The sequence below is a fragment of the Anolis carolinensis genome, chromosome 5, assembly GCF_035594765.1.
Source record: "Anolis carolinensis isolate JA03-04 chromosome 5, rAnoCar3.1.pri, whole genome shotgun sequence".
NCBI lineage: Eukaryota > Metazoa > Chordata > Lepidosauria > Squamata > Dactyloidae > Anolis > Anolis carolinensis.
Genome location: NC_085845.1, coordinates 8,159,881 through 8,182,658, shown reverse-complemented (window position 1 = coordinate 8,182,658; position 22,778 = coordinate 8,159,881). Strand labels below are relative to the sequence as shown.

General features: G+C 39.9%; 1 protein-coding gene across 1 annotated transcript in view; it reads right to left on the bottom strand.

Annotated features, from left to right (window-relative positions):
* Window positions 1-22,778, bottom strand: part of smox (spermine oxidase) — a 75,486-nt gene that overhangs the window by 34,353 nt on the left and 18,355 nt on the right. The window lies entirely within an intron of this gene.

Below are 22,778 nucleotides of genomic sequence, written 5' to 3'. Positions count from 1 at the left end.
ACGGATTCACTCTATTCAATTCTACTGTGACTGTATGTGACTACCTAAAACTGCCAAGGTAAACAACAGCTGCCTCCAGAATATCTTACTGAACATGCACGAAGAGCAAAACAATGAGGAAAAAGTTGTCTTCAAGCCATCTTTTTCTAAACATTTTTGTCAACTTCTGCAAGGCTTTACCTTCCATTGGTTTTATCTCACACATGATTATTTCTTCATTTTGAACAAAAACTTCTTCTGAAAATTGTTCAACTGCATTTTTTTCTGCTGTAGGGACCTACCCTTGCTCTTCCCATGGAATTTCTGCTTCCAGTACCAAAGTTCCTTCCAAAGAAGGATGGCCCAAGGAGACAATTTTGAAATATCTATGTACTCCAATCAGCCTTGGAAACCATCATTACATAGCTATTGAGTATTGTGACATTTGTAATGACACCTCTGACACCAGACAACAGAATGTTTCCCAACAAGTTCAGGAGGCAAAGCAGTCAGGCTTTTTGCAATCGGCATCTACACGAGAAGGGGAAGTTATCTGTTTTCCTGGGAATTATAGTTTCTTACGAGCCTAGCAAAAAGAAGAGTTGACTATGGCCTGAGCGAGGTCTGCAAAGAGAAGCTTAAGAAAGGGTGAAAGAGTGGACTTTTTTCCAATTGCTTTTTATTCCATTGTGGTTTGAGCTTTAGATTATGACTCTGGAGACCAGAGTACGATTCCCTGCTTGACCAGCAGACTCTGAGTGTGGATTGTGTCACCTTGTGCATTTTCACTTAATTCAAGGGCCCAGGTGCAAAATACCACCCTCTACACCTAAAACAGTGAATTGGGAGGATGCAACAAATGGCATCCACTGGTCAACACCTTTTTGCCATTTTCCTGCATCCAAATCAAGCCCATTGATGTCTTTAGAGAAGGAAGAGATGGGGGGAGGGAAGCAGAGAGAGGTTTCATGTCCTATCCTGCCTCTCAGGTATGGGAGGAAACCAAGGAAACCAAGAGAAAAATATGCCTTTCATCTTCCTCTCTATCCTGTTCTTGCTGAGACATTTCCCAGGCCTCACTTGTTTATGCGCAATTTTCAAGAACCACATAAACATATTAAGGAAACCAGGCTGTGGCTGGCAGACGCATCACACTTCTGAATTGCCATTTGTGCAATTTCCTGTTTCAGTTAAACAACAGATTCAGGACTTGTTTGAAGTCAATGTTTTCACAGGTTAAGCTAGAGGAACATGGAAACCAATACAAAGCCCAGAAACAGAACCACAGAAGACCATGTCATGTATCTATAGGTGCATCAAGAACTATATACAGTACCAGGACCAATGTCACATATCTCAAGGTACATCAAGAACTATATATAGTACCAGAATCAATGTCACTATTTAAAGATGCATCAAGGACTATATATAATACCAGGACCAATGTCACCGATCTAAAGGTACATTAAGGTATATATACAATACCAGGATCAATATCACCTATCTAAAGGTACATCAAGGACTACATACAATACCAGGATCAATGTCACCGATCTAAAGGTACATCAAGGACTATATACAATACCAGGACCAATGTCACCTATCTAAAGGTGCATCAAGGACTATATACAATACCAGGACCAATGTCACCTATCTAAAGGTGCATCAAGGACTATATACAATACCAGGACCAATGTCACCGATCTAAAGGTACATAAAGGACTATATACAATACCAGGACCAATGTCTCCTATCTAAAGGTGCATCAAGGACTATATACAATACCAGGACCAATGTCACCTATCTAAAGGTGCATCAAGGACTATATACAATACCAGGACCAATATCACCTATCTAAAGGTGCATCAAGGACTATATACAATACCAGGACCAATGTCACCTATCTAAAGGTGCATCAAGGACTACATACAATACCAGGACCAATGTCACCTATCTAAAGGTACATCAAGGACTATATACAATACCAGGACCAATGTCACCTATCTAAAGGTACATAAAGGACTATATACAATACCAGGACCAATGTCTCCTATCTAAAGGTGCATCTACATTGCAGAATTAATACAGTTTGACCCCACTTTAACTACCATGGCTCAAGGCTATGGAATCCTGTGAGTTGCTATTTTACAAGGTCTTTAGACTTCTCTGCCAAAGAGTCCTGGCATCTCACCAAACCACAACTCCCATGATTCCATAGCATTGAGTCATATCAGTTAAAATGAGGTCAAAGTGTATTAATTCCACAATGTGGATGCACTCTATGTTCTTATATATTTAGGTATAGATGGGTTATTGATTGTGAGCAGATAATATATGTTCATTGCTTTTGTATTTATTCATTTCCTGCATCGGCAGCAACAAAAGTCATGTCTGTTCTCCCAGCCGACTGACGTCACTTCTGGACAGATTTCCGTTGCTCAAATGCAAACACACCGGGGCCTTTGCGATGACACACACACATACACACACATATCCGGCTTGGGCAGGCTGAAACCAGGAGCAGCAAACTCCATGCTGCCAAGAGTTTTTGTGGAGGGGAGAAATGGAAATAAGGAGCCACTGGAAACGCTCCTCTTGTGATGAACTTCCACACAACTCACCGGACTTTAAGAAGCAACGTTCCCTAGGCAAACAGCATGAGTCTGAGAAAGGACACAGTGTGCTCTCCAAAATGAACCAGAAACACCTGCAGTGGTGTGCAGAATTCTGCCAATACAGTACTTCTTGCTCCTTTAATACTTTTTTTTTACAAATTTCTGTTCACAATTGCATTACAAATGCCCATTTTTTGCTCAGAATGGAATAGAATATATTTACATTATTTCTTCCACGCGCAACTTAACTTTTCCTAGTAAGGTTTGAGACGCATCTTCTCAAGACATAATATATATCTTCTAAGTTTGCAGTCAGGCTGGTTTGAGCATTAGATTAGCACTTCAGGAGACCAGGGTTCGACCAGGGTTCAATGTTTGCACACTGGCGGCACAGTGTGTTAAAGCACTGAGCTGTTGAACTTGCGGACCAAAAGGTCCCAGGTTCAAATCCCAGGAACGGAATGAGCGCCCACTCTTAGCCCCAGCTCCTGCCAACCTAGCAGTTTGAAAACATGCAAATGTGAGTAGATCAATAGGTACTGCTCCGGCGGGAAGGTAACGGTGCTCCATGCAGTCATGCCGGCCACATGACCTTGGAGGTGTCTATGGACAATGCCGGCTCTTCGGCTTAGAAATGGAGATGAGCACCAACCCCCAGAGTCAGACATGACTGGACTTAACGTTAGGGGAAAACCTTTACCTTTACCTTTTATATTTTAAATTGTATGGTAATGCCTTTATGTTATGCCACTTTGAGTCTCTTTCAGGAAGATAAAGCAAGATATAAATAAATATCATCATTATCATCATCCTGGCTTGGCCATGGTCACCCATTGGTCAACCTTGGACAAGTCACACCTTCTAAGCTTCAGAGGAAAGCAGCGGCAACTATCTTCCAAATAAATCTCTGTGCCGTAAGAATTGCCCTGAATGCATATGACAAATCCAAAGTGATGATGATGGTGCTCAAGGCCAACTGAAAGGCACAAAATGCTTTAATCTAACTTTCAAAGCTCATAGATTTACTATATTATGTAAAAACGACCTAAAAAAGGAAAGGAAAAAAGAAAGGAAAGACAACTATGCTACAGTCACAGCATCAACATTTTTGCCTTGAGGTTGTAGAGAGGAAAGGTCTATGTAGATAAAAAAAAACTAGAGACAACCTATGTGAACGATCCAAGATCCAAATCACTATAAAACGAAAGGGAATCCAGTTTTTCATCTTTGTTTGAGGTTACAAAGCACATAGATAGTCCTTGGAGAACTGGATCTGCCTGGATTCACTATCAAGTCCCAGGGAAAGCATCAAGAAAACTGAAGATATCACAAAGTCTATGCATACCATTGAGATGCCTATCGCTTTATGCATTTCATAAGGTTTTTTAAGGCAGGGAATGCCCGGAGGTGGTATTGCCAGTTCCCTTTTTTTGAAATATTACCTACAGCTCCAAAAACTCATTGGTCGTCTCCCACCCAAGTACTAACCAGAGCAGTCCCTGCTTAGCTTTACCAAGATCAGATGGGATCTGGTGCCTTTTATTCGGGATAAACTATGCAGCCATTTATCTGGCCCAGCTGGTCACCACAGGCAAGAAACAATGGAATATGGAAGGACAAAACTGGCTTCCAAAGAGGTAAAAGGACTTTCCATTCTTCCTTTGCGTCTAAAGTTCAAATTCAAGTTCCTGCCAAAGGCAAGAAATGCAAAAGGTAGCTATAGGAAATAAGTCATGTATAGGTCTAGAAACCTGGCACAAAAAACAACAACTTGAAAGACTTGGGTTGACGTATCCATGGGTCAACTTAAAGACTGTACCTTAACTTATATATATATATAGTAGAGTCTCACTTATCCAACACTCGCTTATCCAATGTTCTGGATTATCCAACGCATTTTTATAGTCAATGTTTTCAATACATCATGATATTTTGGTGCTAAATTTGTAAATACATAATTACAACATAACATTACTGCGTATTGAACTACTTTTTCTGTCAAATTTGTTGTATAACATGATGTTTTGGTGCTTAATTTGTAAAATCATAACCTAATTTGATGTTTAATAGGCTTTTCCTTAATCTGTCCTTATTATCCAACATATTCGCTTATCCAACGTTCTGCCAGCCCGTTTACGTTGGATAAGCGAGACTCTACTCTGTGTGTGTGTGTGTGTGTGTGTGTGTGTGTGTGTGTGTGTGTATATATATGAGAACTATCCCCTTTTCTGCGTATAGTAGTAACAGGATAGAGCTTAGTTTGTCCTAGGAGGATCCAAAAAGCACCAATTCCTGTATTCTCCTCATTGTGATGCCACTTCTGGCTTTTTTGAATGTCTGGATAGGAAAATGACAGTGGCCATTTGTGCTTTCTCCTCTCCATAGAATGATCCTTGACATATCCATGGGTTGTATCAAAATCCATGATTTTCACCCCAAAACTGCCTTGACTTATAAGGATAACAAAGCAATTCTCCACTCTTCCTCTGCCAGCTCTTGACAGGCGAGTGAATTTGTTTACCAGCTACTTACCTGGGTGTCAATATTTATGAAGTTGGATTGGGCATCATTTATTCTGTAGATACTTCCTTATCACTCCATACGATTCCTCCTTGCCTTAGTACTTAGGCGATCCCTCGTTGTCTGAGTATGATTGTCTTTCAGGTGTAGTGTTCTGGCGGTGGATACGTAGGTGACTGTGGAGACCTATTCTTGACCTTCATGTTCTTCCACTGTGATGACGGGTTTCCAAGTGGAAGGTGGTCCCAGACAGGGTTGGCTTGACATGACTTCTTCTTGGCATATTTCTCCCTTTCACCCTCCATTTGTGCCTCTTCAAATTCCACAGCACTACTGGTCACAGCTGACCTCCAGCTAGAACACTCAAGGGCCAGAGCTTCCCAGTTCTTGGTGTCTATGCCACAGTTTTAAGGTTAAGCCTATCTTTAAGTCTCTTTTCCTGTCCACAACCATTCAATTTTCAATTCTTGAGTTGGGAGTATAGTAACTGCTTTGGGAGACGGTGATCGAGCATTCGGACAACGTGGCCAGCCCAGCAGAGTTGATGGCGTAGGAGCATTGCTTCAATGCTAGCGGTCGTTGCTTCTTCCAGCACGCTGACATTTGTCCGTCTATCTTCCCAAGAAATTTGCAGGATTTTTTGGAGGCAACGCTAATGGAATCATTCCAGAAGTAGAGTGTGACGTCTGTAAATGGTCTACATTTCACAGGCATACAGCAGGGTTGGGAGGACCATAGCTTAGTAACCACAAGGTAGAAACAAGGTAAGACATTGAACTTTTCAGGTTATTGGAAAGCTTGTTTGGCCAGATTTGATATTGCCCACACACTAACACACAAAGCATCCAGAACTGGGGATGATGGCTCGAAATCACAAGCTTGTCGAATATTTCACAAAATGTGCCAGGAGCTTGGAAATTAAGCCGCCCTAATGAGTACTTTGGAAGAGAAACCGCCAACAAATACCAGGTGCCGGAGGTGATATTTCAGAGGAAAGAACTGGCAAAGCCACCTCTGAATATTGCTTTGATTTTTCTTTCCGTCGCAGGGTAAATAAACAAACTTTGCTACCACTTAGCATAAGCTGTTTTAAAATTTAAAAAATTACAGCATAGTTCCAAATGCTTCACTCTGGATGCATCCGTACTTTCAGAATGAACACAATTTGACACCGCTTTAATTGACATAGCTCAATGCTATGGACTCCTGAGAGATGTAGTTTGATGAGGCACCAACACTCTTTGGCAGAAAAGGGCCTTGTAAAACTACAACTCCCATTATTCCATTGCTTTGAGCCATGAAACTTAAACTGCATGGATTTCCAAGTGTAGGTGAACACTATAAGAAGGCTGGAGAAGCTCGTTGCCCGCAATCAAGCTCCAGCGCATGCATTCCAATGTCGGTCAGAGAATGCGAGGAATGTTCCAACAGTGGGCAAGGAAAGCAACTGGGCAAAGAAATGAAGCTTCTGCAAGCTGGTTTTGTTTGTTTCGCAACCCACCTCCAGATGCTTTCGAGTGAAAACGCTAGCTGTTAAAGGAAACAGGTGGCCTGTCTGGAAAAGAAGACTTGTGCACACAGACAATCAAGATGTCACACTTCATCATTGGTGCCGTTGTGTGCCTTCATTTCCAACTTACAGCGACCCTAAGGTAAACTTATCACAAGTCTATTTTTGGGCCAAAATCTGTTCAAAAAAGGTTTGCCTCTGAAAGCTGAGAGTGTGTGACTCACCCAAAGTCACCCAGTGGGTTTCTCAGCTGAACAGGGATTTCAAAACTTGTCTCCAGAGTCATAATTCAGCACTCAAACCACTCCACTATACTGGTTCCACATTTCCTTATGAACACAATAGATATTTTTTTTGGTCCAATGTGGCACATTTGTATTATTTTGTACTTGATCCTGTGCTTTGCCCTTCTCTACCATGTTGCATTTTTCCCCAAGGAGTTTGGGTCAGCATCCTTTTTCCCATATAAAGATCACAAAATCCTAAACCTGGAAGGGAGCACTACAGGGATACATACAGAGGAATACACAACAAAAATGCTCCTACAAGATGCCCATCTACACTATAGAATTAATGCAGTTTGACCCCACTTTAAGTATCACAGTTCAGTGCTAGAGATCCTGGGAGTTGTATTTTGGTGAAGCACCAGCCCTCTTTTGCAAAGAAGGCTAAATACCTTGTGAAACTGCAACTCCCACAATCAAATAATATTGATCCATGGCAATTCAAGTGATGTCAAATTGCATTTTTCTATAATGTAGAATCACTTATTCTGAGTTAGCCAAAAGGCAGTATATAAATATCTCAAACAAATAAATGCCAATATTAGTATCAAACTGCATTTTTATATAGTGTAGAAGTGCTTATTCTTAGCAAGCTGAGAGGCAGTATATAAATATTTCAAACAATATTGGAAAAGTATAAGACCTTGTGTGTTCTAGTGATTTATATAGAATTTGAATGATTATTATAGCATTTTAATAGTGTATTTCATATTTTATTTAATCCTCTGATTTCTATATATTTATCTGTTTGTCCTATATGTGAAAGACCTATGACACTTGGCACATTGTTAGTTTTATCTACTGTTGTTTTTAAAATCGTATTACTTTGATTTTATGCCATATGTGTTGACAGGGGTTGTTGTAACAATTTTATGTCACCTGTTTTATACTTACGTACCGTTTTTACCTGTTGTATCTTATATGTGCACCCAGGAGTGCCTATGTAAGCTGCCCCAAGTCCCTTCGGGGAGATGGTAGCAGGATATAAATAAAGTTGTTGTTGTTGTTGTTGTTATTATTATTATTATTATTATTATTATTATTATTATTATTATTATTATTATTATGACACAGCAAACAAGATAGATATGCTAGATTTCGTTTCACAAAATCACAAGTCAAACACTTCCCAAGTGTCTAGGACTGTGTGATGCACGCAGATCCCAGTCGGGTGGCCTTTTGCAGTTGGCAGATCGTAATTTTGTCAATGTCTATTGTTTCCAAATGCTGGCTGAGATCTTTTGGCACGGCACCCAGTGTGCCCATCACCACCGGGACCACCTGCACTGGTTTCTGCCAGAGTCTTTGAAGTTCAATATTGAGGTCCTGATAGCGGCTGAGTTTTTCCTGTTGTTTTTCGTCAATGCGCCTGTCACCTGGGATGGCAACATCAATGATCCAACCCTTTTTCTTTTCCACAACAGTGATGTCTGGTGTGTTGTGTTCCAGAACTTTGTCAGTCTGGATTCGGAAGTCCACAGTATCTTTGCGTGTTCATTTTCCACAACCTTTGCAGGTTTGTGATCCCACCAGTTCTTTGCTGCTGGGAGGTGGTACTTGAGGCATAAGTTCCAATGAATCATTTGGGCCACATGGTTGTGCCTCTGTTTGTAGTCTGTCTGTGCAATTTATTATTATTATTATATTATTATATTATATTATTATTATTATAATATTAAAAGGGTGCCTATTCAGCTGCTAAACCATTATTCGGCAATGCTGTGCCATGTATCCAATGCTGTCAAACTCCATGACATAAAAATGCAGCATTTTAGGTTGCATCTACATTGGAGACTTAGTGCAGTTTGATATTACATTAACTGCCACAGCTCAATGCTCTGGAATTCTGGGATGTGGAGTTTTACAAGACCCTTACCCATCCCTGCTAAAGAATGTGGACGCCTCGCCAAACTACATATCCCACGATTTCATAGCATTGAGTCATGGCAGTAAACGTGGGGTCAAACTCCATTCTTTGCACAATGTAGATGTGAGATACGTGAGTACACTAATCATAAAATTGTCCAGACTTAGCTATATGTATAATACTTTCTTTTTCCTTTTCTTTTAACCACCTGTTTTTGGTGCCAAAAAGCCTTTTCAGGCAGCAGGAAATTCACCGTCGCACACGCCAGAGACTTTCAAAGGTTTTCCATAAAGTTGGATGGCTTATTTCCATTAATTGCAAAGTTGATTCAAGAGAAACAGATTTGGATTCCAGGTTCCCAGAATGAGGCACGTTGTTCTTTAGGGAAACCCCAAGGAGGTGCGCAAACGAGGGAACCAACTTTGAAAACTTTGGCTGCCAATGAAAGATTTCCCTATCTCATTTACCTATGACAAATCCATCAAGGCCTTTTACTTGTTATCTATCAGTCACGATCAAAGCAACCTCTTTATCTCAGGTATCAGGTTGGATGAAGAGACAGGTATTGCCCTGACTTGTCGGCTTAAATGCCGGTCATTCTTGTTTCTTTCGGCAGAACAGGTCTTTCCCACCAGGACAGCTCAAAAATGTTGTGTAGATATAGTGTACATCAGGCATGGGAAAACTTCGGCCATCCAGGTGTTTTGGACTTCAAGTTTCACAATCCCTAATAGCCGGTAGGCTGTTAGGAATTGTGGAAGTTGAAGTCCAAAACACCTGGATGGCCGAAGTTTGCGCATTTATATGTATATCCAACTATCAAGGGGTCGGGACAGCCAAGGTAGTTTCCACCACACAATATTTTTGAGCTTCCTAAGAGTTATTGACAACTTCCATAATTCAGTTGCCGGTTCAAATCCAGGAGGAGCATGGATGAGCTCCCTCTGTCAGCTCCAGCTCCCCATGCCTCCCACAAGGATGGTAAAAACATCAAAATATCCGGGCGTCCCCTGGGCAACATCCTTGCAGACGGCCAATTGTCTCACACCAGAAGTGACTTGCAGTTTCTCAAGTCGCTCCTAACACGAAAAAAAAATGCTTGAACACTATGCAAACTAAGGGGGGGAAACCAAAGGTCTCGCTCTACTACAAAAGTGGGCAAGCAAAGAGGCCAAATCCTTGGCATCACTGTATTTTGATATGAAGCATCACATTCAATTACATTCAATAATTAGGGTTATTTTTGTTTAGAAGTTCAAGGTGGCAAAGGAAGGAAGTTGCCATGATTTCAGCCAGTTTGGCTGCTTTGGGCAAATTTTGAGATGAGAAAAATCCAAAAACCCAGCACCAAAAAATTAATATAACTGCGACCTTCCAGAGGTGCAGCTTTAGATCCCAAGGACCACATGCAGTGCACAAGAGGCACTTTGTCCATCTTTGTTTTAGTCTAACAAAGGATTTTGGAATTATCGTTTTGACAGCTTTGCATGACTGGAGACAACATATAATACTTTTAACCAGATAGGACCCAGCATTGTGTCAGAATCAAAACCTATCATTCGCCCTTTAACTGACCCAAGCACACCTAAGATAAAGGTATCTGGTACCGGCCACACTATCAGCTTGTATTAATAGTTTGTGTGTTTGTGCCTTCAAGCGGCCCCATGAATTTCATTGAATGTTTGCCATATGTGTTGGAAACCACCCTGAATGCCTTTGGGAAGATAGAGCGGTCTACAAACAAATTATGATGATGATGATGATGATGATGATTATTATTATTATTATTATTATTATTATTATTATTATTATTATTATTTCATAGCATTTTCTTTGTTCCGTTTGGCTTTCAGCAAGACAGTCATGAGATAATCCAGCTCTAGCTCCAGATGATATTACAGTAGAGTCTCACTTATCCAACACTCGCTTATCCAACGTTCTGGATTATCCAACGCATTTTTGTAGTCAATGTTTTCAATACATCATGATATTTTGGTGCTAAATTCGTAAATACAGTAATTACTACATAGCATTTCTGTGTATTGAACTACTTTTTCTGTCAAATTTGTTGTATAACATGATGTTTTGGTGCTTAATTTGTAAAATCATAACCTAATTTGATGTGTAATAGGCTTTTCCTTAATCCCTCCTTATTATCCAACATATTCGCTTATCCAAGCTTCTGCCGGCCCCTTTATGTTGGATAAGTGAGACTCTACTGTATTGATAATCGATCCCGCACCTCATTAGGTCCCTATCTCTTATGCACTTTAACCTTTATCCTATTTTGTATTGCTGTCTTAGTCTCCCCTCCCATGAAGACGATAGAAATTGGTGGTTGGTTGATATTATAAACTACTGTTATAACACTTCATTTTATATTGTACTGTTGTTTTTATGTATGTTATATTGTGAATTTTACATTATGTTTTTGTCTACTCTATTTTAATTGTGTTGTTGGGCTTGGCCCCATGTAAGCTGCCCTGAGTCCCGCAGGGAGATGGTGGAGGGATATAAAAATAAAGTTATTATTATTATTATTATTCTTAGACAAGGAAAACCAATACGTAGCCCTGGTTTTGCCAGTCCCTTCCTCTGAAATATACCCTACCATACCTAGAATTCATTGGTGGTCTCTAATCCAAGTACTATCCAGGTCCAACGCTGCTTAGCCTCTAAGATCAGATAGGATATGGCACCTTTAGGGTATTTAGGCTGCTGCACTTGCAACTTTTAACAACAAATATCATTATATGCTATAAAACTATGGATATAATGTGGATCAAAGTCTAACAGATTTGTACCAACAACTCTCCAACTAGTGCTATTGACTGCTTGCCCTGCGAATACAAACAAATGTGTTTTGCATGCATTCAAACTATTTCTGATTTATGGCAACCCTAAGTCTATCGCAGGGATGTTGCTACTACCTTTCTCTTGGGCTGAGAGCATGGGACTTGCCCAATATCAGTTAGTTTATACACAAATGAGCATTCAAACTCTGATTTCTAGCATGGTAGTCCAACACCAAAACCACTCCACCACACTGCCTCTCACACTCGTATTTGTTCAAGGCCACCTCAGCATATTTTTTTCATTTTTTCTCCTTCCAAACTTGTTGACTGTCAGTAGATCATTTAACAAGTTACAAAAGCTGGAATATTTCCTCCTTCCTTCCACCAATCCGAAGAACTGGTTGCTGACATACAGTCAAAGCACACAAGCTACCCAGGGGAAGGTCCGGGCAATTCCTCAGAACAAAAGTACAAATTAAGTCATGTTCCTCCAGGTAAGAGACATGAGTCACGGTGGGGAATTACGCAGTCAAGCGCAAGAAAGCCCAAGCGAAATCAAGTCTATATAGAAAAAGGAAGTGGGAAAGAGAAGATAAGGAGATTTATTATTTATTTATTTATTAGCGATATTTATATCCCGCCCTTCTCACCCCGAAGGGGACTCAGGGTAGCTTACAAGTTATATGTACATACAATATATTGTATTATTAGCATTGCACAATATAAGCATTATATATTACTATATTGTACTATACCACTATATTGCAATATTATCAGTAATATTACATGTAATATAGAATAGACAATGATAATAGTGTATTATTATTATATGGTATTACATAATATTATTATCAGTATTATATGTGTATACAATCTATATATATATAAGAGTGATGGCATCACGGCAACCCACAAAACAACAAAAGTACAGGCCCCCCCAACCTCGAAATTTGACAATTTTGATGACTGGATCAAGCATGAACAAAGAAAGGCGTCTAGTGTGTTGTTGAAGGCTTTTGTGGCCAGAATCACTGGATTGCTGTGAGTTTTCCAGACTGCATGGTCATGTCAGGAGAGAATGCTTCTGGAACATGGCCATACAACCTGAAAAACTCACAGCAACCCAAAAGAGTCTAGCTTGCCAGAAAATGCTCAGCATCTGAGTACGGTCTGACCCAAAAGGTTTCCAAAATGTCTTTCCGGACTTTCAATTTAACCAAATGGCCAAGGTTCACTTCACACTACACACATAGAGAACTGCAATCCTATTTGAACTGCCACATCAATATCTTATGGATAGTTCGATGAGGCTATACAGTTCCCATCCCTCTTTTTCAATTCCAATTTTCTTTCACCCCTTTCTCCCAACATCAATATTTGGACCTTGAAATAGAAAACAATGACTTTTCTGGATGGATTTTTATTGTTTTCAAAAAGAAGTGGGGAATTTGCACATGAACTAAACTCCCTCGTCTTTTTACTGGGACCTTTATATTTTCACAACCTGGGAAAAAGCACTGCCTTATCCATCCATAAAAGGACTTTCATCCTTATTTATCTCCAAGACTTTTCTCTAGGAGAATGAAAGTGCCCTTTCAAGCCCTTTTCCCAATGTCACCCAAAAGGGAGAAAAACCACGGAAGAACAGGCACTTTCTGTGTTTTGACCAAGGGCTATTTTGGGACAGGCTGGCAGGGGCTCCCAAAAGACACCTTTGCAAACTAGGGCTTCTGTAAACGCATGGCACTTTTGTACCATTATTTACATCCCAAATTGTCTTTTCTTGGGACTTGGCTAAATGGGAGGAACACAAATGTCAAAGCGATGGGGAGGCAAAGCAATGTGAAGGGGAACGGGTTCATAAGAGGCTCAGGAGCCGGGAACGGGGAGAGAGGAAGCCGCAGGTGCCAAGAAACACACAGCTGTTGCGCCGAGCGCCAACCTTTTTTCTTTCAAGACTGCCGAGAGAGTGTTTTCCCAACAGCCAAACCATAACATTCACGAGGAAAACGCTGTTTCCGATCCCACTGGAGGCGGCCTATTTGTCACTATGCAGAGAAGTGTGAACTGCACGACTAGGCACGTCTCGCAGGTGCGATTCAAGCAGCAATTCAAACCTAAGAGGTTCTTCTGAATGAGACGGGAGGCTTCCCATCTAGTCAAGCCTTGTATAGCATTCTGAAATCTGAAATATCTATATATCTACCCATTGCTGCAATGGAAATACAGTAGAGTCTCACTTATCCAACATAAACGGGCCAGCAGAACGTTGGATAAGCAAAAATGTTGGATAATAAGGAGGGATTAAGGACAAGCCTATTAAACGTCAAATTACGTTATGATTTTACAAATTATGCACCAAAACATCATGTTTTACAGCAAATCGACAGAAAATACAGTTCAATACATGGTAATGTTATGTAGTACAGTAGAGTCTCACTTACCCAACATAAATGGGCCGGCAGAATGTTGGATAAGCAAATATGTTGGATAATAATGAGGGATTAAGGAAAAGCCTATTAAACATCAAATTAGGTTAGGATTTTACAAATTAAGCACTCAAACATCATGTTATACAACAAATTTGACAGAAAAAGTAGTTCAATACAAAATAAAGCTATGTATTTATGAATTTAGCACCAAAATATCATGATGTATTGAAAACATTGACTACAAAAATGCATTGGATAATCCAGAATGTTGGATAAGCGAGTGTTGGATAAGTGAGACTCTACTGTACAATGCTTCTATCAAAACAAATGATACATCTGGAATTCTGAAACCTGAAATACTCCAATAAAGTATTTGAATTTGTCCACATGGGTGGCTAAGACACCTTTGCATTAATATGGTTCTAGGTAGAAAAACTTTATTTCATGCACAAAAATATTAAAATATTGTATAAAATTGCCTACAAACTATATGTATAGGATGCATATGAATCAGAAATGAATTTGACGTTTAGGCATGGGTCCCATCGCCAAGATATCTCATTAAGTGCATAGATACAAATACACTTCTGTTCCCAAGAAGGGAAAATCAACCAATACAGTAGAGTCTCACTTATCCAACATAAACGGGCCAGCAGAACGTTGGATAAGCGAATATGTTGGATAATAAGGAGGGATTAAGGAAAAGCCTATTAAACATCAAATTAGATTATGATCTTACAAATAAAGCACCAAAACATCATGTTATACAACAAATTTGACAGAAAAAGTAGTTCAATATGCAGTAATGTTATGTTGTAATTACTGTATTTATGAATTTAGCACCAAAATATTATGATATATTGAAAACATTGACTACAAAATTGGCTTGGATAATCCAGAATGTTGGATAAGTTAGTGTTGGATAAGAGAGACTCTACTGTACCTACAAACTATATGTATAGAATGCATATGAGACAGAAATGAATTTGACGTTTAGGCATGGGTCCCATCGCCAAGATATCTCATCATGTGCATAGATACAAATACACTTCTGTTCCCAAGAAAGGAAAATCAACCAATTTGCAGTGATTTTAGAAAAGTTCTATTTTAAAATGTTCAAAGACAGACACCTCCAAATGCACACAGATGGGTAGACTTCTCAGCTGCTGACTGACAGCTCAGACAGATCGAGAGGAAACAAATGCAATGTCTGTAGGAGCCTCAAATAAAATTAAACCATTACATAAATCAAAGCTTCAAAGCTGCCTCTGAAACTCAGATCTCCTCTCTGCAAAAAGAGAGAGAGAGGGAGAGGGAGAGAGAGAAAGCGAGAGAGATGGGTGGGACAGAAAGGATGGGATGTTCAGCTTTGCGTCCAACTCTTTGCTTCTTCATATTCACTGGAATGAGAATGAACACAATCTGGCTACATGTAGTAAAAAAAAAAAAACCTCTAAAATCAGGACAGTAAATAAAGAACAACATTCAGAAAACAGCAAAACTCCAGACAGGAAACAATCTGGGCTAGCTAACACCTCCCAACAAAGGATCTCCCCCCCCCCCCAGGCAAGAAGCAGCCAGGCTTTGAAGTTGCAAGGCCATTAAATGCTAATCGGGGTGATTAATTACAACATTCACACTTGCCTCCAGCAGACAAGAGTTCTTTCTCCCAATCTGGAACTTCCAGATATATAAACCTCCCTTGCTTAGTTTCCAATATACCTCACAACCTCTGAAGATGCCTCTCATAGATGTGGGCAAAACGCCAGGAGAGAATGCTTCTGGAACATGGCCATACAACCCGGAAAACTCACACCAACCTCTCCATTTTGCTTTGGTCAAACTTCATTAGGAATAATACTGAGTCCAGATCAGGGCACCACAATCCAAGAAGGATAAGAATAAGATGAGACATGTCCAGGGAAGAGCAACCAAAATGGTCAAAGGTCTGGAAACTCTGAATTGCTATGAGGAGCAGCTTAGGGAGTTGGGCATGTTTAGTCTGAAGACAGAAAATTAAGAGATGACATGTCACATTGAAGAGGCAGCAAGCCTTTTTCATGCTGCTCATGGAGCAAAGGATTCTAATTGAAGGAAAAGAGATTCCATCTAATAATATCAGCATGGAGTTTGGTTTGGACAAATGTTCGACAGTGGCATTGAAGAAGGGAAAAATCATTGAAAGTGAGGGCATAAATATGCCCAATGGTCAAACAATAAAGTGTCACCAGCCAGAGGCCTATAAATATCTGGGCATATTACAGCTTGGCAACATCAAGCATGAACATGTGAAGACTGTGGTCAGCAAAGAATACACACAAAGGGTCAGAAAAATTCTCAAAAGCAAGCTCAATGGAGGCAACACCATCAAGGCCATAAACACCTGGGCCATACCTGTCATAAGATATACTGCTGGCATCATAAACTGGACACAGGCGGAACTGGACAATTTGGACAGAAAAACAAGAAAACTCATGACCATTCATCATTCACTGCACCCTCACAGTGATGTTGATCGGCTATATCGGCCTAGAAGATCAGGGGGCAGAGGACTCTTACAAGTCAAACAAGCAGTCAAAGAAAAAGAACATGCCCTGGCAGAATATGTAAAGCAAAGTGAAGAACCTGCTTTGATTGAAGTCAAAAATCAGAAACTCCTCAAAGCACAGCAGACAAAAAACCAGTACAAGAAAACCACACTACAAACTAGAGCTGACAGCTGGCACAACAAAACAGTGCATGGAAAGTTCCTTGACAAAATTGAAGGAAAAGCTGATAAGGAGAAGACCTGGCTGTGGCTCATGAATGGGACCCTGAAGAAGGAGGCAGAAGGCCTGATCCTTGCAGCCCAGGAGCAAGCCATCACGACAAATGCAATTAAGGCCAAGATCGAAAAATCAGCTGATGATCAAAATGCAGACTCTGCAAGGAAACCAACGAAACCATTGATCATATCCTCAGCTGCTGTAAGAAAATCGCACAGACAGACTACAAACAGAGGCACAACTATGTGGCCCAAATGATTCATTGGAACTTATGCCTCAAGTACCACCTCCCAGCAGCAAAGAACTGATGGGATCACAAACCTGCAAAGATAATGGAAAATGAACACACAAAGATACTGTGGGACTTCCGAATCCAGACTGACAAAGTTCTGGAACACAACACACCAGACATCACTGTTGTGGAAAAGAAAAAGGGTTGGATCATTGATGTTGCCATCCCAGGTGACAGGCGCATTGACGAAAAACAACAGGAAAAACTCAGCCACCATCAAGACCTCAAGATTGAACTTCAAAGACTATGTACAGGTGGTCCCGGTGGTGATGGGCACACTGGGTGCCGTGCCAAAAGATCTCAGCCAGCATTTGGAAACAATAGACACGATCTGCCAACTGTAAAAGGCCACCCTGCTGGGATCTGCACGCATCATCCGCAAATACATCACACAGTCCTAGACACTTGGGAAGTGTTCGACTTGTGATTTTGTGACACGAAATCCAGCATATCTATTTTGTTTGCTGTGTCATACAATAAAATAATAATAATAATAATAATAATATAATAATAATCCGTCATATCTATCTTGTTTGCAGTGTCATACTATGTTGTTGTGTCAATAATAATAATAATAATAATAACAACAACAACAACAACAACAACAAGAACTTTATTTTTCTACCCTGCCTCCATTGGCTTAGATGGGGCCAAACCCAGGTAATTACAATCATCAGAAGATAAAATACAAATTATACACATTAAACATAGTAAAAATTACAGTAATGTCAGAGTATAAGTAAACATAATTAAAAACCTGAACAAAAGCGAACTGGGCCAAAGTGCAAGGAGTGTATATTGTAAACTAGAGAATGAAGTAGATGACCAAAGTGCTACAATTAATAGGAGACTTGGGATGAGGTAGACGTTGGGATTATGTCCAACTGATGGAATAAAGTACATTGAATGTAGTCACTGGAATGGGACCTGACATGGGGATGAATATTCATTCTCCAAAGGCCTGCTGAAAAAGCAATTTTTAAGCTTTTTCTAAAGACTAACAGGGAGGGTGCTTGCCTGATCTCCTAAACATTAGGAGAAACTCTCTGATAGTAAGAGCTGTTCCAAAGAGAGGGGGGGTTGCCTTTCTAATTAAAAAAAATACTTTGAGCCAACTTTGGTGCACTTCCCGAAGCCATCCAGTGGCAGGTTTCTTTCTCTTTCTCAGAAATTGACTTTCTGCTTTGAAGACCCTTGGCTTCGCTTCTGAAACCGCATCCTTTGATGCCTTCGGAAATAGCTCTTTATTATACATATATTAAAATGGGTGTTATCTGATTATGTCACCGTTATCTGATCTAAAACCCTGCTAAATTCTTGGCCACCACCTCATAGCTTGGCGATACCTTCTACCTGTTTATTATGCTATTTCCGTTTCAGCAGTTTTGCACTCGCCACTTAATACCAATCATTGTTGCATGCTAAATAGGACTCTGTTCTGATTCGCTGCCTCTTTTTCTTTGCCACCTATCCAAAACAAGGAAAAATGCTTCCCATCGTCTTTTTTTCTATACATCTATATTTCTTTTTTCCCCTTTTTTATTAATTTATCAATCAAAATGTATAAGTTTACATTCTTTCGTCATTTTACACTATCTTAAACATATCATATTGTATACAATCCGACAGTAAAGAAAAATCAATAACATCTTTAAGTATATTTCTTATCAGTATTAAACTTTTCCATTACAACTTTACTACATATCTATCTATAAGTAGATATAAGTTATCTACTTATACATGTTTTATTTATTTATTTATTATTATTATTATTATTATTATTGACACAATGACATAGTATGACACAGCGAACAAGATAGATAAGCTGGATGATGATGATGATTATTATTATTATTATTATTATTATACATCTATATTTCTAGAAAGGAATATCCTGGGATTTGTAGTTTGGCAAGGCAGAAAATGCTAAAGTCCCATTATTCCATTGCAATTCAAGAGGTGTCAAGCTGTACTAATTCTGTACTACTTGGGCTCCTTCTACGTCATCATATAAAATCTAGATTTGCTTTGAACTGGGTTTACATGCCAATGTAGACTCATATAATGCAGTTCAGAACAGAAAATGTGGATTATCTGCTTTGATAATCTGGATTATATGGCAATGTAGAACGGGCCTAAGTTTCTAAGGGGCTACAAGGCCCCTTTGCACACTGACATTTTAATCCCAATTATGAATTCTAATCACAACGTCATTTACCACCTGTGTTCAGTAATTTAATCCATTCTCCCCCATTATTTGCAAACATGGAATGCGGCCAGACTTCTGAAGGTGGACTAAATACTTCCTAAACAAGCACAAGTGGGTATGGAAATGTCATCATCCCATGCCGTTCACTTTAAACTAAAGGAAAAAAAGAGTAATATCACATATGCTGGATTGATTTTGCAAACTTTCCAGCCAACTCATTTGCCACAGCAGCAGAGATAGAAGCGGCAAGGAACCCCTGCCTTTCCAGATATTGCACTTCAACTTCCTATCAGGGATAACTGGAGCTGGGGTCCACATTTCTCCCTTCAGAAGAGATGTCTACCAGAATTTGAGCATGAAGAGATTCCTAGAGAAATGTTTCCTCAGTTAAAAGATTCTGGGGGAAGTTTAACCACGGGTTTTCAGGTTTTGCAGAGGTCCTGTGCCCCTAACCCCAGGGAAAGTGTAGGTAAAGGTAAAGGTTTCCCCTGATGTTAAGTCCAGTCGTGTCCGACTCTGGGGGTTGGTGCTCATCTCCATTTCTAAGCCGAAGAGCCGGGATTGTCCGTAGACACCTTCAAGGTCATGTGGCCGGCATGACTGCATGGAGCGCCGTTACCTTCCCGCCGGAGCGGTACCTATTAGTCTACTCACATTTGCAGTTTTTCAAACTGCTAGGTTGGCGGAACCTGGGGCTAACAGCGGGAGCTCACCCCACTCCCTGGATTCAAACTGCCTACCTTTCAGTCAGCAAGTTCAACAGGTAGTGGTTTAACCAGGGGCTCCCATAGCATTGATCCACTGCAATTAAAGTGGTGTCAAACTGCGTTAATTCTACAGAGTAGATGCACCCAAAGACTCTGGAGATCAGGGTGTAAATCCTACTTGGCCATGGACCCTCACTGGGCAATATTGGGCAAGTCACACTTTCTCAGCCTCAGAGGAACCCAAAACCAAACTCAAAGCCTCTGAACAAGTGTTGTAAGAAAATGCGTGTTAGGGTTGAGATAAGTCAGAAACTACTTTGAAGGCATACAAGAACTTTATTTAATAGGAAAAACACATGGTTTAATCATACAGTCTCACTTATTCAACGTTCGCTTATCCAATGTTCTGGATTATCCAACACAGCCTGTCTCCCACCCGGATACACAGCTGTTTCTCTAGGCAGCAAGGACTGAACCTTTTACGGATTTAATTTCTAACAATGTGGCTACTGTAAGTTCATTTTATGCAATTCTATCTTCATTTATATTCAATTTGTTAGTAGCCAGTTTTTTTTAGTCCATGTTTTCAATACATTGTGATGTTTTGGTGCTAAATGTGTAAATACAGTAAATTACTACATACAGTAGAGTCTATTTATCCAACATAAACAGGCCGGCAGAATGTTGGATAAGTGAAAATGTTGGATAATAAGGAGGGATTAAGGAAAAGCCTATTATGATTTTACAAAATAAGCACCAAAACATCATGTTTTACAACAAATCGACAGAAAAAGCAGTTCAATACACGGTAATGTTATGTAGCAATTACTGTATTTACGAATTTAGCACCCAAACATTACAATGTATTGAAAACATTGACTACAAAAATATTGGCTACTAACAAATTGACTACAAATAAAGATAGAATTGCATAAAATGAACTTACAGTAACAACATTTTCAGAAATTAAATCCGTAAAAAGTTCAGTCCTTGCTGCCTAGAGAAACAGACGTGGATCTGGACGGGAGGCAGACTGCGTTGGATAATCCAGAATGTTGGATAAGTGAGACTCTACTGTAATGTCAAACTGCATACATCCTACAGTGTACTATAGATGCAGCCGATGCCTTCTGAATATCTCCAAAAATAGCACAGACCAGGGATGGATTGAACCATTGAGCGAACAGTTGTGTTTAGAAGCAAATTTCATTCCAGAACTAAAGACCAAATCGATCACCAAAATGTGGCCTATGATGTGTCCTTGGAAGGACAGCATTTTACCTGGGCAGGTATCCTGGCACACTGCCGGAAATCTGATTTGGTGATGCCACCAGTTGAACCATTATTTCCAAAATGGACCTAAAGGAATGGCTTCGAAGTGCCAGAAGGTCTACCAAACAAAGACCCAATACGCATTGCCACCATTCAATGGACCGAGCCCCACATATGTTCCTTCTGCAGATAAGAAACACAGCAGATGGCCCTCCATGTATGGCAAATGCGTTTGCAAGGATCACAGCGGCATCTGAATGACATGCTCCCGTTCCTGCAGCCAACTGACATAAAATATGGCCTTTCGCTGGAGGACATTTCTCTCATGTATGCCCTATTTTGTTACCGGGAAGAACAAGATAAATATCAGGCAGATAAATAAAAGCAGCTGTTTTCCTTCAAGGTTTATGCTTAATTCCTAATTTTTACGGTTCACAAGAAGGGTTTCCTTTGTTTTTGGTTGAAAATTAATAACGTTGTTATTTCCGGCTGAACACAAATAAACAAAAAGGTCCTTGTGATTCTTGCAATTTGGGATGGAGACATTGCGTTGTCTCCCCTTTTTTAAATCAGATAAGGACATCTATCAACTTCTCCAAACAAATGTTCTGCCAAGATGAATATATGTTGTTTTCTAGCTTTGGGTGTATGGGGATGAATAGCCTTCATTCTACGCCCACAAACCGTCCTATGGAATACATTTGAATTCCCATGGGGTCAGGAAATACCATTAGACGTCCATCAATGCAACTTATTTCTTTTATCCATACAGATGAACATCCATGTTGGAGATGCTGCTGTGTTCACTGCTATAATTGTGTTGCCATGCAAACGAAATAGACATATCATATTTTCCTATTACCAAATTAGCTCTCCCACCTAAAACAATCCAAACAACACATGGAATTTACTTATTACTACAAGACTGAATATCCCTTGAGACTAGAAATGTTTCAGAGTTTGTCCATGAAACAAAGTCTGTGTACACTGAACAACAAGGAAGCAAAGGTCGCAATATTTTAACCACTTATGTGACAATTTTGGAGGATTTTGGAATTCGGAATAAGAGATTCTCAACCTATACTAAAATCTGGGTTGCTGTAAGTTTTCCAGGCTGTATGGTCATGTTCCAGAAGCACTCTCTCCTGACGTTTCACCCACATCTATGTTGTGAGGTCTGTTGGAAACTAGGCAAGGGAGTTTTATATACCTGTGGAATAATGTTCAGGGTGAAAGAAAGCACTCTTGCCTGCTGCAAGCAAGTGTGAATGTTGCAACTCACCACCTTGATTAACACTGAATGACCCTCAGCTTCAAAGCCTGGCTGTTTCCTGCCTGGGGGAATCTTTTGTTGGGAGGTGCTAGCTCGCCCTGATTTTTTCCTATCTGGAATACTGGTTTTTTGAGCGTTGCTCTATAGTTACTGTCCCAATTTTAGAGAATTTTTTTTTAATTTGTAGCCAGATTTTGTTCATTTTCATGGCTTCCTCCTTTCTGTTGAAGCAGCTAGGCTTTAAAGCTGCAGGAAGCA